Source organism: Tupaia chinensis, unplaced genomic scaffold, assembly GCF_000334495.1.
Source record: "Tupaia chinensis unplaced genomic scaffold, TupChi_1.0 Scaffold139871_1, whole genome shotgun sequence".
NCBI classification, from domain to species: domain Eukaryota; kingdom Metazoa; phylum Chordata; class Mammalia; order Scandentia; family Tupaiidae; genus Tupaia; species Tupaia belangeri.
In genome coordinates, this window is record NW_006199750.1 from 928,465 (window position 1) to 944,687 (window position 16,223).

General features: G+C 40.8%; 1 pseudogene; it reads right to left on the reverse strand.

Moving 5' to 3' along the window:
• Positions 1-13,229: 13,229 nt before the first annotated feature.
• LOC102499424 (S-formylglutathione hydrolase pseudogene) lies at positions 13,230-14,068 on the reverse strand (annotated as a pseudogene).
• Positions 14,069-16,223: the final 2,155 nt, after the last annotated feature.

Genomic DNA, 16,223 nt, shown 5'->3' on the forward strand with positions numbered 1-16,223 from the left:
TCATGCTTTAAACCCAACCTCTCAATATATAAACTCTTCATGCCTGTTCCTTGGAAGAAATCACCTTTATCCATTCTACTCTCAGAAATAATTCTCAAATTTTATGAAAATAGCTTATAATAGCAGTAGGTATCATTGAGCTCCATAAGAAATTAATGAGCACAATTAATGGGTGACAGAATATTCTCTGGTGCTGCTGCAAGAGGTACAGCTTTTGTAGAGAGGAACTTTGCACAAATAATTCCTCTGTCAAGGAAAAGCTAAGACTTGGTCAAAATGTTTGAGCCCAGAGTCAGAACTGTAGGAGTGTGGAAGCATGGTCTTATGCCTCTCTTTCCAGCCAGCCTCCACATAATTCTCATCATATGTAATCTTACTTTCCAACTTTTTTAAATGGCTTTTTGATTAGTGAAAGTGATTAACTAACAGCAGGAAAATACATTCACTTTTTTGGGTCTATGATATGAATCTGGAAAGCATTGATCTTTGAGTAAAATAATAGGTTAACAACCAGAGAAAGAAGATGGAATTACTTCTTTTATTTGCTCCCATTAAGATCTATCACCGGTGCCAGCAGATGGTATAGTGGTTACATCACTGGACTCCCATATGGTCAACTGCAGTTCAAGTCCCAGACCTGGTGGTTTGAAACTCATACCAGTACATGTGTGTGTGTGCCCGAAGTCCCAAGAAGAAAATGGAGGAGAAGGGATTCCATCATGGCCATCCCCTCAAGGGGTGATTTCCCACTTTCCCTGTCACCAGCTCTGTTTCTCTCTGGCAAGCACACATTCTCTAAGGGTAAAACCTCTTAAAAAGAAAATCTATCATCAACTTAATCTAAAACACATTAGATCAGCCTGGGTTCTTGGTGGAGATCTTGAACATTGCTGATAGCCAAGCCTTAGAGCACAGGGCAGGGAAAAACTCTTTCTACCTAGAAAAGAGATTTGGATTGGAGCCTTCCTTGAGATGGGCCATTGGTCAAAGACAGCTAGCACACTTGTGATTCTATTTAAAGAAGAACAGAAAAAGCCACAGAGTAAGCTCAAGGAATGATAAAACAAGTGGCCAATGCAGCACACCTGAGAAGCATAGACAAAGCCAGGAGTAAACCTACTACAAGCACTGGGCACTCCAACCCAGATCTCAAGGGCTGGAGATCGAGAGTCAGAATCAGGTCATGGGAATACTTCACTCCTTTTCCAGGTGGGCAGCCTGGAAGACCCTTTGCAAGGAGAAACTCTGTGAAGAGTTGTGCTTCACTGTACCAGGTGCTCTGAGCACCCCTTTTGGCAGCAACCCCCACAGTGAGCTCAGCAGTTCCCAACCATCTTCCTGTGCAGATTACCACATCAACCCATTTCCTTGCTTCTTTGGAGGATTTCAAGGGTATTTTTTTTTTTCTAGCAAATACTTCACCAATCCTGAATAACTATCACCAAAGGAACCTGAGTTTGCTTTTCTCCTGTCAATGTCCACATTACCATGTTGGCCACTAAACACGCGGTCATTTAATAGCATTCTGAGTGCTTTTAGAGGAGTCATGACAAAGAGTCTTTGCTTGGGTAAGCTCTAGTCAGGCTCCTGAGCCTTCTCCTAGACTCAACTATGCACTTCCTTATAAAATTAAGTTTTAGCAAAGAAACTTGCTAAGTCAGTTTAGCAAGAACCTTCAGTCTTGATATATAGTTGAGTTTCTCACCATCTTCCATCCTCCAGGTAGTCTGATCACCCTGACTTGTCTTCAGCAAGAATCTTGTTAGGTGGCTTTAGCCAGAAGCCCTCTCACTCCTGTTTCCTCTTAGTCATTTTCCATCCTTTGACCCTCTCCCCATTTATTGGCCATCCATTTCTTCCTGCTCATCCTGTGTTCTGAATTGAACTCATGTCTCTTTTCAACTGTAAAATCCCGTTGCCCTGGTCCTTCGACCTATCAAGATAGCCCTGAGCAAAGACTCCCTCACCGTTCATCTTTTTACATGTCTCATTTAATAGTTTTTTCTTGTTTTTTTTTTTTTTGGGGGGGGGTTGTTTGTTTGTTTTCCTTTAACAGTGTCCACACTAAGACACAAACTTCTGAAGAGAGGAAAAGGAAAAGGTTGGGAAGGGTATTGGGACCACCCACATGTCAGAGGAGGAAGAAAGGAAGTCATTTATTTGGCTCATTTTCTTGGCAGCATTACTCTGCGATTCTTGGAAACTTCTGGCAGGAAATTGGGAAGAAGGATTTCAAGAATGTAAAGAATCTTTTAAAGAGAAGCATGGAGACAGGGGGTGTGCAATACATCTGGTCCACTTCTCTCATTACGCAAATTTGGAAAATGAAAAGAAGGGGAAGGAGGAATGAGTTTACTGAGTTTCCAGTATTTGCCAATTACTTTAAATGTGTTATTTTATTTATCCTCAAAATAAATAAATAAATAAATAAGTACAACATAATATCTAGTTTACCAAGGATCAGCAAGGTTAAGGAAGTTTTCTAAAGGCACACAGCTTCGTTAAGTGAAAGGGCCAAGATTAAATCCAGATTTCTCTGGGTCTGCAGCCTCATTACATTATGCTAGCCTGCTTCACAAAGAGGTAAGGAACCATTAAAAGACTGTCCTGGCAATGTAAGTAACTAAGGGAGGATGGCTACACCTCCTGACCTCTAGTTTCAGATTCTAGCCACTGTAAAGATAGCATGGCAATTTTGATTGGTTTGAATTTAAGACAGACAACCCTAGAAATGAACTTACGCCATTCATTCAGTGCAGTGAACACCTGTTGATTTTGCTGGCCCCGCACTACCCTTCCCCCCATTCCTCTGCCCCTGCTACACACCTGCCCCCAGTTCCTCATTCTGATGGACCAGAACCAAGCCTTCTTCACAGTTTCCTGTCTCATTTCCCCCCACTCCCATCACTGTCTTTCCTCTTATTTCCTTAGCCAGCTCTCTAAGGGACTGATCCATTAATGTAACGAACATGCTAACTAATAAAGCCCTAATGCTTTTGTGTGTTCGACTCAGATACCATTTACCTGTTAATAGCCTACATTGTGGTAACTCAAAGAATTTTAAGTACAAACCTCAGGCTAGTCAAGAAGGGAAATTTTAGTGATCTGGAAGATTTTTTTTTATCAGCAATTTTATTTTTAAAATGTTTTTAGTTATTTCTCCCATAAGTAAAAGAGACAGGGTCGGGGAGGAGGGCACTCCCAGTAGGATCTTGAAGCTTGATCTCCCCTCAGCTCCAGCCAGCAATAGACCGTGGGCACAGGTGCACGTGGCATATGCAGAGTGGTCCCCAGACACAAACTGGGACCTCCTCATGGGGGTCAGTCTCACAGGGTATTGCGGTTCACTGCTGTTCCACTGTCTGTCTCCATCGCCCATTCGAGAGTTAAGCCAGTGCTGTCTCCTCACACACCTGCTTCCAAAAGTTAAACACATTGGGCCCAGCAGGGGCCATAGTGGCTATGACTCTGGACTCCCACATGGTCAACCACAGTTTGAGTCCCAGACCTGGTGGTTTGAAAGTCATGCTGGGTGTGTACGCGTGCATGCACGACCATAATCTCAGGAGGAAAACAGAAGAGAAGGAATAATGGTGTGGCCCTCCTCCCCGGAGGATGATTTCTCACCTTCCCTCTTACTGTCCTTCTCTGTCTCTCTCCAGCAAGTGTATGTGCCCTATGGCAAAAAAAACCTGAAAGAAAAAGAGTAAAACATATTTCCAATCAGTATGCATTTTTTTGGAGAGGTTTTTGCTATAGGGCGCATGTGCTCACCAGAAAGACAGAGACAGAGAGACAGAAAGTGAGAAATCACCCCCCAGGGGCGATGGCCACGTCGCAATCCCTTCTCCTCCATTCTCCTCTTGGGATCTTGGGCACACACACACACACGCCCAGCATGAGTTTAAGCCACCAGGTCCAGGACTTGAACCATGGTCGACTACATGGGAGTCCAGAACATAGCCATTATGCTAACTGCTGGTCCTCAGTATTCATTTCTTGAGCACTTACAATGTGCTGAGTCCTGTGTTTGGGCTCAGGAGAGATGAAAGGTGAACATGAGAGATTTGAAATACTGTTCCCACTTTAAGCTGCGTGTATAATTGGACACATGAAGTTAGAAAAACCTGGCATTGGTAACCTACTAGATAATCACTCCTGGATGTACTTACCTATTTTGATATATGAACATCCTCCTCCTAATAATCTGGATGCAGCACCTCAACTCTCTGCTCAGCCAGTTGTCTGGTCCTGTGAATTCCCACTCAGCTCTGTGTTTGACTGTCCTGGTCTTTCTTTTCTCACTGCAATTGTGTTCATGCCTTCACCATCTCTTCTCTAGACTGTTGCAAAAGTCTCATCTACAGTGTACCCCACCCCCACAAGCTACCCTGTGTATCCTGTGTATGCACTACTTTAGTATAATCTTCTGCATGTCCACCTGGGTTCGTGTCACACACTAATCAAAACGTCAGTGATTTTCCATTCTCAACAGAAGTCTAAATTCCTTAGCCTGGTGTTCGAACTCTTTCATGGTCTGGCCCAATCCTGCCTTTTCAACTGTAGCTCCCCTGATTACTCCATTTGTTACATTTAGTGACACCGTATTCATCAAGTCAATAACTTTCTTCTAAGAATTCCTACTCCTGGGCTGGCCCCATAGCCTAGTGGTTAAAGGAACTGGACTCTGAATGACCACGTTTTTTTGTTTGTTTGTTTTGAGAGGTTTCCGCTATAGGGTGCGTGTGCTTGCCAGACAGACAGAGAGAGACAGAGAGACAGAAAGCGAGAAATCACCACCCAGGGGGGATGGCCAGGCCACAATCCTTTCTCCTCCATTCTCCTCTCGGGATCTTGGGCACGCACGCACACGCGCACTGCTTGAGTTTTAAGCCACCCGGTCCAGGACTCTAACCGCGGTCAACTACGTGGGAGTCCAGCGACATAGCCATTACGCTAACTGCTGGTCCCGGCCACGGTTTTAATCTCAGCCCTGGCAGCTTGAAAAAATGTGCCGGGTGCATGTGCATGCCCCAAATCCTGACAGCATGGAGAAATGGAGGAGAAGGAATTGTGGTGAGACCATGGCTCACTGGGCGATTCTCTCAGTTCCTCTGTCTCTGTCTCTGTCTGTCTCCCTTTCTCTGATGAGCACATACACACTCTGACAAAGAGAAAAACGGAATTTCTACTCGCATACCTGTGTCTATTCTAAGCCCTCAACCTGGCCAGTCCTTGATTCTTCTTCTCCTCTCCCTGCGCAAACGGTACCTGTCCTTCAAGCGCCAAGTATGACTCCTCCATGGAGCAATCAGAAGCCATTTCTCTGCCTCTGAGTGCTCGCAGGACTCTATTTGACAATTTAAAAAGACATTGACAAATCTCTACCTGTGTCACAGCCATCAGAGAACATGTCTCCTCCTTCCTGCTGGCCTGTAAATTCCTTGAAATGCAAGACCAGCCTTTAATGCTGATACAAGTCAAAGTGCTTTGGTGGTGAATAGAAGTTAGCTATTACTTTCCATCTGGGGAACTCAGGAACAAAAATTAGAAAGAAATAGCCTTTGAATTAAGCTCAGAGAAAGAAGAAAATATGAATGTAGAAAGACTAAGGCCTAGCTGCTATAGTGCACACTGGTAGACAGCTACTAGGCAGACTGAGGCCATGTGGGAGACCTGGGTTCAAATCCTGAACACCCCCAAACCACGCACATTGTCACACACCTATAGTTTAAAAATTCAGGAGGCTGAGGAACCAGCAGATGGCAAAATGACTACATCGCTGGATTCCCACGTAGTCAACCACAATTCCAGTCCTAGACTCAGTGGCTTAAAACATGCCAAGCATGTGTGTGTGCGTGCCCAAGATCCTGAGAGGAAAATGGATGTGAAGGGATTATGGTGTGGCCAAACTCCCTGGGGAGTGATTTCTCACTTTCTGTCTCTATGTCTCTGTCTCTATGTCTCTCTCTGTCTCTCTGGCAAGCACATGTGCCCTATAGCAAAAAATAAATAAATAAATAAAATTAAATTAAAAAAGCAAGTAAAAATAAACTCTCTTTAATAATAAAAAATAAAATAGGAGGCTGAGACAAGAGAATTGTGCCCTAGAAAGACTCTTCTTTTTTTTAAAAAAAAAAAAAAAGGTCTGAAAAGATCTGTCCATGAGAGGCTCTTAGAGGAAAAGGCTAATTTATAAATAATATTTATAAGGGGAAAAGAGGATTTTCCAGTTTGGTTAGAGCACAGAGCATATGAAAATTAGTTTTTCTGCTTTCCAGATTATAGGTGAAATGCCATCAGAATCATTTTCTTTAAGTACACATTTTTAACGCACATAGCTCTTAGGCACACAACTTAGCTAAGCACGCCAGAGGAAGCACACTTTAGCTAGTGGTGTAAAGAGTAGAGTGTGCTTCTTGCACGTTTCAGGGCTGGCCAGGAGAAGGAGGGAAGGGTTAGAGTGGCCAGAAGCTCCTGGCAGTGTTGCCTAATGACCCAACCTGAGCCTGACCGCAGCAGGTCAGAGAAAACAGTGAGCACAGAATAAGAAGCCCGTCGATGCGAAGATTCAAGAAGACTGAAGCCCGCCTTCATCTAAGTCTGAAACTTAGCTATTAGTAAGCCCATCTGGCAGGATCTGCATACTGTCCTGTACTTTTCTCTAAGTTGTCTTTGGTAGCATCTGAAGACAAAGAATCTTTCTGAAATATTTCTAAAACATCTACCATACTTTCGATGTATGTAAGCTATCTTCACTGCAATTAGGTTCCTTCTATTATTTGGAAGAAAATGAATAAAGAAGAAAACATCTCTAGCCTCTTACGAAATTCCTTTGAGGACAGTCACCCATATCCTCATTTGACAAATGTTTATTGCACATTCCTTTCCTGATAGGCACTTTCTTGGCACTGAAAATGCAGCAATGAACAAAACAAAGCGTCCTGCCCTCATCGGGTTTACATTCTGGTTGAGGGAGACAAGCAAGAAGCCAAATCTGTCAGTGGGTCATGTGCTTCTGAGAAGGCAGGAGGTGCTGTGGAGAAAAAGTGGAAAAATGAAAAGGAGGAGAGGGAAACAGGGCAGGGTGGGGTGGAGGAAGCAGCAACTGCAAACATTGGATCATCGGCAAAGTCATGACGTATTTTTCTGTTTCTCTGTGCGAAAATACATCATGACTTTTCCGAAACCAATAGGATGATCAGGGAAGTCCCCACAGTGAAAGTGACATTAGAACAACAACAAAAGAAAGATTGGAGAACCAGGAAGTGGCACAGTGGTAAAACTCAATGCTCTGCAAGGCAATCCGCGTGGGAAGGTTCTCAGATTGAGTATGTGTGTGCCCATAATCCATGCTTGCTGAGTCTGGGGGTGGATTATGGTGATCCAGACAGACCCTGGTGCTGTATGGGAGGCACTGTCTTTCTTCTGTGTGTGTGTGTGTCTCATTTCTAGAAGAAAAATAATATTAATCTTTTTAAAAATAAATGATGTGGAGGCACAAAGCAAGTGAATCACATGATTATCAGAAGGAAACACATTCCAGGCAGAGGGACAAGCAACTGTAGAAACCCCGAGGTGGGATCATATCTGGAATAATCCAGGAGGACAAGGAGGTCACCGTGACAGACGCCGTCACTGAGCATTTGAGACAATGGGGAGGGATGCTCAATTCTGGAACTTAACCCAGGTCAGAGAACATGTAGCTTAGGTGGATGGAACCAAGGTGAAATGATATTGAAACTGACACTGGGCATGTGTGTTAATTTTATTTTATTTTTTACTTATTTATTTATTTATTTTTGTAATTTGACCTGAGAGAGACAGCAAGAGAGAGAAAAGGAAAGTAAGTAAATTATATCGAGTGACTTTCGGTTGGAAATAACAGCCAGAGGGAGGAGTCAGCTTCACAAAGGAGAAAAAGGGTTTCATTCCCAAAATGAAACCAGCACACCTGCAGCAAGAGCCATTGTGATGGAGAAGCAGCTCCATACCATGGAAGGGAGCCCAGCAGTGAAAGGGATGGAAATTTTGACTTTCACATCTACAAAGGTCCTCCCTCTTTCCTCTGCTGGTTCCTGCTAACTGCCCACAAGTTTCTTGCAAATGAGGCAAAGTAAAATAAAACTGAGATTTTCTCATAATGGGCATGCCCCATCTTTGGCATAGCTAGTTCTACAAGGGGTCTTCAGAGAGTTCATAGAAAATGTGATTAAGGGGCCAGCAGGTGGAGTAGTGGCTAAGATACTGGACTCCCACATGGTCAACTGTGATTCAAGTCCTGAACTCAGTGGCTTGAAACTCACACTGGGCACATGTGCATGCATGCCCAAAATCCCAAGAGGAGAGGGGAGGAGAAGGGATTGAGGCCATCTCCTCTGGGAACTGAGTTCTTACTTTCAGCAAGTGCATGCAACCTATAGCAAAATCTCTCAAAGGAAAAAAGAAGAAGAAGAAAGAAAGAAAATGCGGGTTAAGAAAAAAAAAGCTATGCATAGATTTTTTTTAATTTTTGCAAAAAAATAACTCATACTTTAATTTCATTTTTAACAAAAAAATGATAACTTCATTCAGTTCATTCAAAAAACATTGACAAAATAAATTTCAGTTGCAATTTAACATGTACCAAAAATAAAAGTGATATTTATAACAATGATTCACAAATTAATGAAAAACTACAATTTTGCAAAAGATTGTAAACATTTTGCACACTTAATTCTATTTTTTAAAAGAATTATTTACTTTTATTTGTTATTGTTATTGTGGGTTTTTATTTTTTTTTAATTTGCTATAGGGCACATAGACCCACTAGAGAGAGAGAGGGAAAGTGAGAAAGCAAGCCACCAGGTCCAGGAATAAACTTTCAGTCAACGATGTGAGAGTTCAGTGCCTTAACCACCATGCCACTTGCTAGTCCCTTAATTCCATTTTTCTACAAACTTTTTGAAGTCCTTTTGTATTTTCTCTGATAATTTATTCATTCCCAAAAATTTTGCAGAGGGACAGAAATGGAATGATTTGGCATGGCTATATCTGCTGCATATAGCACTGTCCCAGGAATGCTGAGGTCAGAGGGACAGCTCAATAAGAAATAGTTGTTATGGTGTGGATCTATGTCCCCTTGAAATTCATATGATGAAATCCTAACCCATCAAGTGATAGTATTAGGAGGTGAGGCCTTTGGGAGGTGATTATGTCATGGGGGTAGAGCTCTTGTAAGTGAGACTAGTGCCTTTTTTTTTTTCTGAGAGGTTTTTGCCGTAGGGAGCGTGTGCTCGCCAGATAGACAGACAGAGACAGAGAGACAGAAAGCGAGAAATCGCCCCCCAGGGGGGATGGTCATGCCGCAATCCCTTCTCCTCCATTCTCTTCTCAGGATCTTGGGCACGCACGCACACGCGCCCTGCGTGAGTTTTAAGCCACCGGGTCCAGGACGCGAACTGTGGTCGACTACGTGGGAGTCCAGAGACATAGCCATTACGCCAACTGCTGGTCCCGGATTAGTGCCTTTTTGAGAGAGGCCCACTAGCTATAGCTCACTCCTTCCACCATGTGAAGGAACAGCAAGAAGATGGCCGTCTGTGAAGCAGGAAGTGGGCCCTCGCCAGACACCAAATCCTCCAGCACCTTGATCTTGACTTCCTGACTTCCCAAACTGTGAGAAATACATTTCTGTTGTTTATAAAACACCCAGTTTGCAGCATCGTTCTGTAGCAGCCTAAACAAACTGAGAGAGTGGAATACCTAATACAGGACCGGAAAGACCCTGGCCCAGCTGAAATATATTAAGACTTTTTTAAAAGTCTAAACAGAACCTTGAGTTAAAATTTTTCTTTTCAGATAGTGTAATGGTTACATTGCTGGACTCCCAAGTAGTCAACCGTGGTTCGAGTCCCAGACCTGGCAGCTTGAAACTGACACTGGGTATGTGTGTTAATTTTATTTTATTATTTATTTTATTTATTTATTTTTTTTTTGGTAATTTGACCTGAGAGAGACAGCAAGAGAGGGAAAAGGAAAGTAAGAAAGCAAGCTGTCAGGTTCAGGACTTGAACTGTGGTTAGCCATGTGTGAGTCCAGCACCCCAACCACCATGCCACCTGCTGGCCCCTTGCAATTAGTTTATTTACTAAGTGACATTCTTTCAGTGTATTCTGCTAAACAAACACTAAATCATACATTTCAACATCATATCTTAACCTCACTACAAGCACTTAACTCTTATTAGCTATTTTTGAGATAGACAAAAAAAATCAAATTATTAAATTCCATTACCCTGTATTAAAGATAAATGACCTAAAGCCTATTAAAATACATATGCTTGAATGCTCCTTTATTTCAAAAAGTTGGGAAACAAAAAAAAAAAAAAAAGGAAAACTTTGCCTCACTAAAAATATCCATGCCAAATTGCAAATATGTGTGAAGTTGTCACTTAATAACAGCCAGGAAAACCTTCCAAAATACCTGAAACCAATATAACAATAATTACTGTTCGCTTGAAAGCTCTGGCTTAGCATGACTTCTATATTTGCATGAGCTTTAGGTGATCAGATTTGATTCTGTCTCGTTTCACAGTAATGCAATGTCATATATAATGATGTTATCAACCTCAGAAAAACATACAACTGTTGTAACAGGATATCTTAATCCTGCTAAATTAGTGGTTTGTCACTAATTTGCTATGGCACTAATTTTATCAAGGTACTAAGACCGCGTACAGCAATCCACCTGCGTTTACGCTGATTAAACTCTAAGCCTTTTCTTCAACAATACTGCCACCTTCTGTTCAGTGGGGACTTAACTGCTATTTCTAAGCTTTCTTGAGTACTAAGATTCACTCAGGATTCATATATACTTGCAGTTGAAAGGAACTCACAAGAAAGTCTAATCAAGCTCACTTTCTATTAATGAGGAAGCTGAGGCCAAAGGGAATGATGTCATTTGCCTAATACTGATTTGACGTAGATTGGAATTCACAAGTTATTGATTCTCCCTGGCTCTCTTTCCATTGTGATGTTTATTACCAAATCAAACTAGAGTAGGAAAGTAATGCCAAGAGCTTACTTACAGTTTTCTCAGGGCATGGGATTTTAAACTACTTTAATTTGGTACTTTTTACTTACTTGCATCACATAAATTTTATAATATCAGCAAGCAATATATTTTTTCTTTTTCTTTTTCTTTTTTTTTTTTTTTGGACAGGTTTTTGCTATAGGGCACATGTGCTCACTGGAAAGACAGAGAGACAGAAAACGAGAAATCACCCATCAGGGGAGATGGCCATGCCTCAATCCCTTCTCCTCCATTCTCCTCTTGGGATCTTGGGCACGCACGCACACACGCCCAGCGTGAGTTTAAGCCACCAGGTCCGGGACCCAAACCGTGGTCAACTACATGGGAGTCCAGCAACATAGCCATATGCTAACTGCTGGTGCCAAGCAAGCAATATATTTTCAATTTTAAATATTTATATGTGTCTGGTGTGTGTGGCCTTAAAGAGAAAATTAGTCTAGACCAGAAAGCAGGCAATAACTGATTTGTCTCATATATTTAAGAATGATTAAATAATAAGACTTACATTGTGAAACTTAGTTTGTTTAACAAAATATATAGCTACACTTTAAAGTAGGCAATGTTAAGCTTAATAAACTGACATGTAGCTGAGTTCTTTTTTAAGTCTGTATTAACTTAAATGTCTCATTTACCTAGATTGAGTGTATGTAGAATGTACATTTCTGGTATAAACCCCACTTAGTCCTGATATATTATCCTTCTTACCTATTATATATTCATTAGTATTTTAGTAAGTATTTTTGAGTCTATCTCGAGAGACATACTGATCTGCAGTTTTTTTTTTCCTCGTCATGTCTGGTTTTGATATTAGAATCATGCTGGCCTCATACAAAGAGTTTGGGCTCCTCTTCTGTTTTCTGGAAGAGATTTTCACAAAGTATTTCTTTCTTAAGTATTTTTAATAAAATATAATTCAGCGCTAAAACTACCTGAGATTTCCTTTGAGACAAGGTTTCTTTCTAGGCATTCAAGTTCTTTAATACATGTAGACCTACTTGGACCGTTTACTTCTTTTTTAATTCACTTTGGTAGTTGGCGATTCTCAGGAATTCTTTTTAAAGAATTGTTTTATTTAACTTTATTTATTTTTATTTTTATTTTTACTAGAGAGGGACAGAGAGAGAGAAGGGGGAAGTGAGAAAGCAAGCCACTAAGTCCAGGACTCAAACCACGGTCGCCATGTGGGAGTCCAGTGCCCTTAACCACCATACCACCTGCCGACCACAATTCTCAAGGATTTTCTCTACATCGTCATGTTTATTGGCATAAAGTTGTTCATAAATATCCTCTACCGTTATCTCAAAGTCTGTAGGATCTGTAATGATATATTTAAGCCTTGACACTGTCTGTTTTTTCTTAATTAGTCTGGTCAGAGATTTATCAAGTGTATGGTTAATTTCAAAAGAATAGGTTTTGGCTTTAAGCCTTGGCACTGGGAATCGCCTTTTTCTTAATTAGTCTGGTCAGAGATTTATCAAGTGTATGGTTAATTTCAAAAGAATAGGTTTTGGCTTTACTGATTTGCCTAATGTTTGATTTTTAATTAATGCATTCTGCTCTTTAGTATTCTTTTCCTCCTATTGGGTAGTCAGGAAAGTCACGACGTATTTTTCTATGTTTTTATGAGAAAATGTGTCATGACTTTCCCGACGACCCAATACTTATTTTGGGTTCTTTTCTTTTTCTTTTTATAGCTTTGTAAGGTGGAAGCAGAGATTACTGAACTTAAACCCATCTTGTTTTCTAATATAAGCATTTAAAGATATGTGTATGTACCTCTAATCTCTGCAATAGCTGCATTCTGCAAATTTGATATATTTTCATTCATATTAATTCAGTTCTCTACTTTCCCTTGTGATCGCTTGTTTAACCCATGTGTATTTTAGAGCATATTGTTTCATTCCTACATATTCAGGATTCTCAAGTTTTTGTATTTTGTTTTGTTTTGTTTTTGGTTATTGATCATTGTATTTAGTTTGGTTGTAGAACATACTCTGCATTTTTTTTTTGGTTTTACATATTTATTCAGAAGGAGATTTGACTGTAGACTGGAGCCCTGTAACATTATGAAATCCAATGATTCCAAGTCTTTTTCTCAGCCATTCTGTATATTACAATTTGTGTAACCCTGAGGAGATTATCTTATCTGGAGTTTTTCATGCACACAGGTATTTTGTGTGATGTCTGATGTGATCTGTACTAAAGGCTACAAGGAAGTAACAGTTCTGGTCATAACCCTCCTGTAATCTAAAAGCAACAGGGATTTTTCCTTTTGGTCCAGGTAGCTATGAAGTAACTGTCTATCCAAAAGAAATCGATCACCTTTTCCTTAATCAATTAACATATCCAGTTGAGAACCTGGACAGGACTTCACAAGATGAGTGGCAACATAAGTCCTCCATTTACTTTGATTTGTTTCCAAATATCCACTAAAAGGTTTTTTGCCCTGAGGACAGAACACCAGATTGCAGATTGGAGCAAATGTTGACACAGATTTTTTTTTTCCCCCAGGAATTTTCAAGGCACAAATCAGAATTCTGTGGCCTCCCATGGAATGGCCAAAAATAGATAAACATTGGGGTGGGAGGTTCCACTGGAAAACTGGCATTTATAACTTAAGGAAACACCTCTGTTACATAAAAGTACCTTCTGTTGTTAGTTTTCCAAGGGTCTTTGGTGGCATCCCCATAAAACCCAGCACCAGGGCCAAATGCCCAGCTCTCATCTTTTCCTTTAATGCCAAGAAAGCTGGTATCCAGGCAAAGATAATGAGACCATGTTCGGAGGCAGCTTGATGATAAACAGATTTTGATATAAAATGTTCTGTGCAAGTTAAACCACACAGACCGTATAGGACAGGGGACTTGCCAGTCTCTGCCTTTGGTGGTAAGTAGACAGCAAATTTCATTTTGCACTTTAATTCAACACTATCGTGTTCAAAAACTTTCGAGCATTTTCTGAAGTACTTATAGACAGAAATCTGTTTCAACGCCATTCTTTTTCAGTTCTGGTGAGAAGGCATCAAAACTTGGAAAGTCCAAAGGCTTCAAATCATGGTGGGAGACAGAACTTTTAGCAGAACAGAATGTGGGTTCACCCATGTGGCTTCCTCTCTCTGCATACTGTTTTTAATCCCTAAGCATAGCTGAGAATTGTTTTATAGTCCAGCATATGGTCTAGTTCAGAGAATGTCTCCTGTGTACTTGTAAAGAATGTTTATCTGCCATTGTTTAGACCAGTATTTTATTACTGTCATTTAGATGAAGGGAGTTTAAATAGTTTTTTTATATCTACCAACCCAGTGTATAAAGTATACACTTTTTTTTTCTTTTTCTTTTTTCTTCTTTATTTATATTACTATTGCTACAGGGTGTGTGCACTCTCTAGAGATAGACACATATAAAAAAAGAGAGAGAGAGAAAAGGAGAAAACACCAACAAATGGTTTCCATCCTGTTGGGATTTGGGACATATATGCACACATACCTGGCATGTCTTTAAGCTGCCAGAACTAGATTTCACACCATGATCAGTCGTGTGAGATCCAGTTCCCTTAACCACCAGGCCATGAGGCTAGTCCACCGTTACATTCTTTTTTTCTTTTTTAAAATTTGCTATGGGGAGCATGCACTTGCCAAGACCGAGAAACAAAGTGGAAAAATGAGAATGTACCCCCTAAGGGGAGGACCATGCTGCAATTCCTTCTCCTCCATTCCCCTCTAGGAATTTGGTGCATGCACATAGGCCTGGCATGTCTTTTCAAGCCACAAGATCCAGAACTCAAACCCCGAAGTCAGCCATGTGAGATCCAGCCACCCCAACCCAACATGCTAACCAACAGACACACATTTATTTATTTATTTATTTTAAGGTTTTGATTATAGGGCACGTGTACTCAACCAGAAAAAGACAGTGAGAGGGAAAGTAAGAAAAAGACAACAGGGGGGTGGCCACATCACAATCCCTTCTTCTCTGTTCTCCTTAAGGGATTTTGGGCATGCATGCACATTTGCCTGGTATGATTTTTCGAACTGCCAGGTCTAGGACTCAAACCTTGGTCTACTATATGGGAGTCCAGCACCATAACCACTAATCTGCTGGACCTCCACATTTACTTTTTTTGGTAACTTTTCCAAAAATATTATATATTTTGCATTCATTCGCTGAACATATCACAGCAGACAAGATGCAGTTTCCCATCCAGCATACAGTGTATAGTGGCTTAGTCATATATGTTAGCATCACAAATAATTTTCTATTTCTTGTTTCATTTATGTATGGATATGTGTGTGTGTGTGTGTGTGTGTGTGTGTATGTGTGTGTGTGTGTGTATACATATATATCCCACATTTCTCACCCTCTGCCATACCCCACCCTCCTCCCACTCTATCTTTGGTATCTGCAGTTGCTTTCCATTCCTTTCTTTTCCTCCCCCATTTTATTAGTTAACAAAATATCTTAATTGATCTAACTGCTTTCAATAGCAAGTTCAGCTGATAGATAAATATCTGTGAGCAAATGTTTGACTTTAGGCATGAAACTTCAGAATGAATACACTATAAAATAGCACCTAGCTGAGGCTATATAGCTTACTGTGGTCATTAAATAGATATTTTTCAGTATTTTTTTTTTCAAGAAAGGCAGTTTTGGAAACCAGCAGTTAGTGTAATGGCTATGTCACTGGACTCCCACATAGTCGATAGCGGTTCGTGTCCCGGACCCGGTGGCTTAGAACTCACGCCGGGTGCGTGTGCGTGCATGCCCAAGATCCTGAAAGGAGAATGGAGGAGAAGGGATTGCGGTGTGACCATCCCCCCTGGGGGGTGATTTCTCGCTTTCTGTCTCTATGTCTCTCTCTGCCTGTCTGGTGAGCACACGTGCCCTATAGCAAAAACCTCTCCAAAAAAAAAAAAAAAAAAGAAAAAGAAAAGAAAATAATTAAAATTTAAAAAAAGAAAGGCACTTTTAGCTTTAATAAATCAAAATCAAAACATGTTAAGAGAACTTTGCTTAGGACTTAAAGCCAGGAAGCGGGTTAGGATTCTGTTCAAATTGAAGTTATCTGGATCTGTCAACAATTCAAGAGAAGAAAAATATCCTTATCGCAGGACTACAAAGCATAGAAAAAGCCATAAAATTCTATTTCAAAAG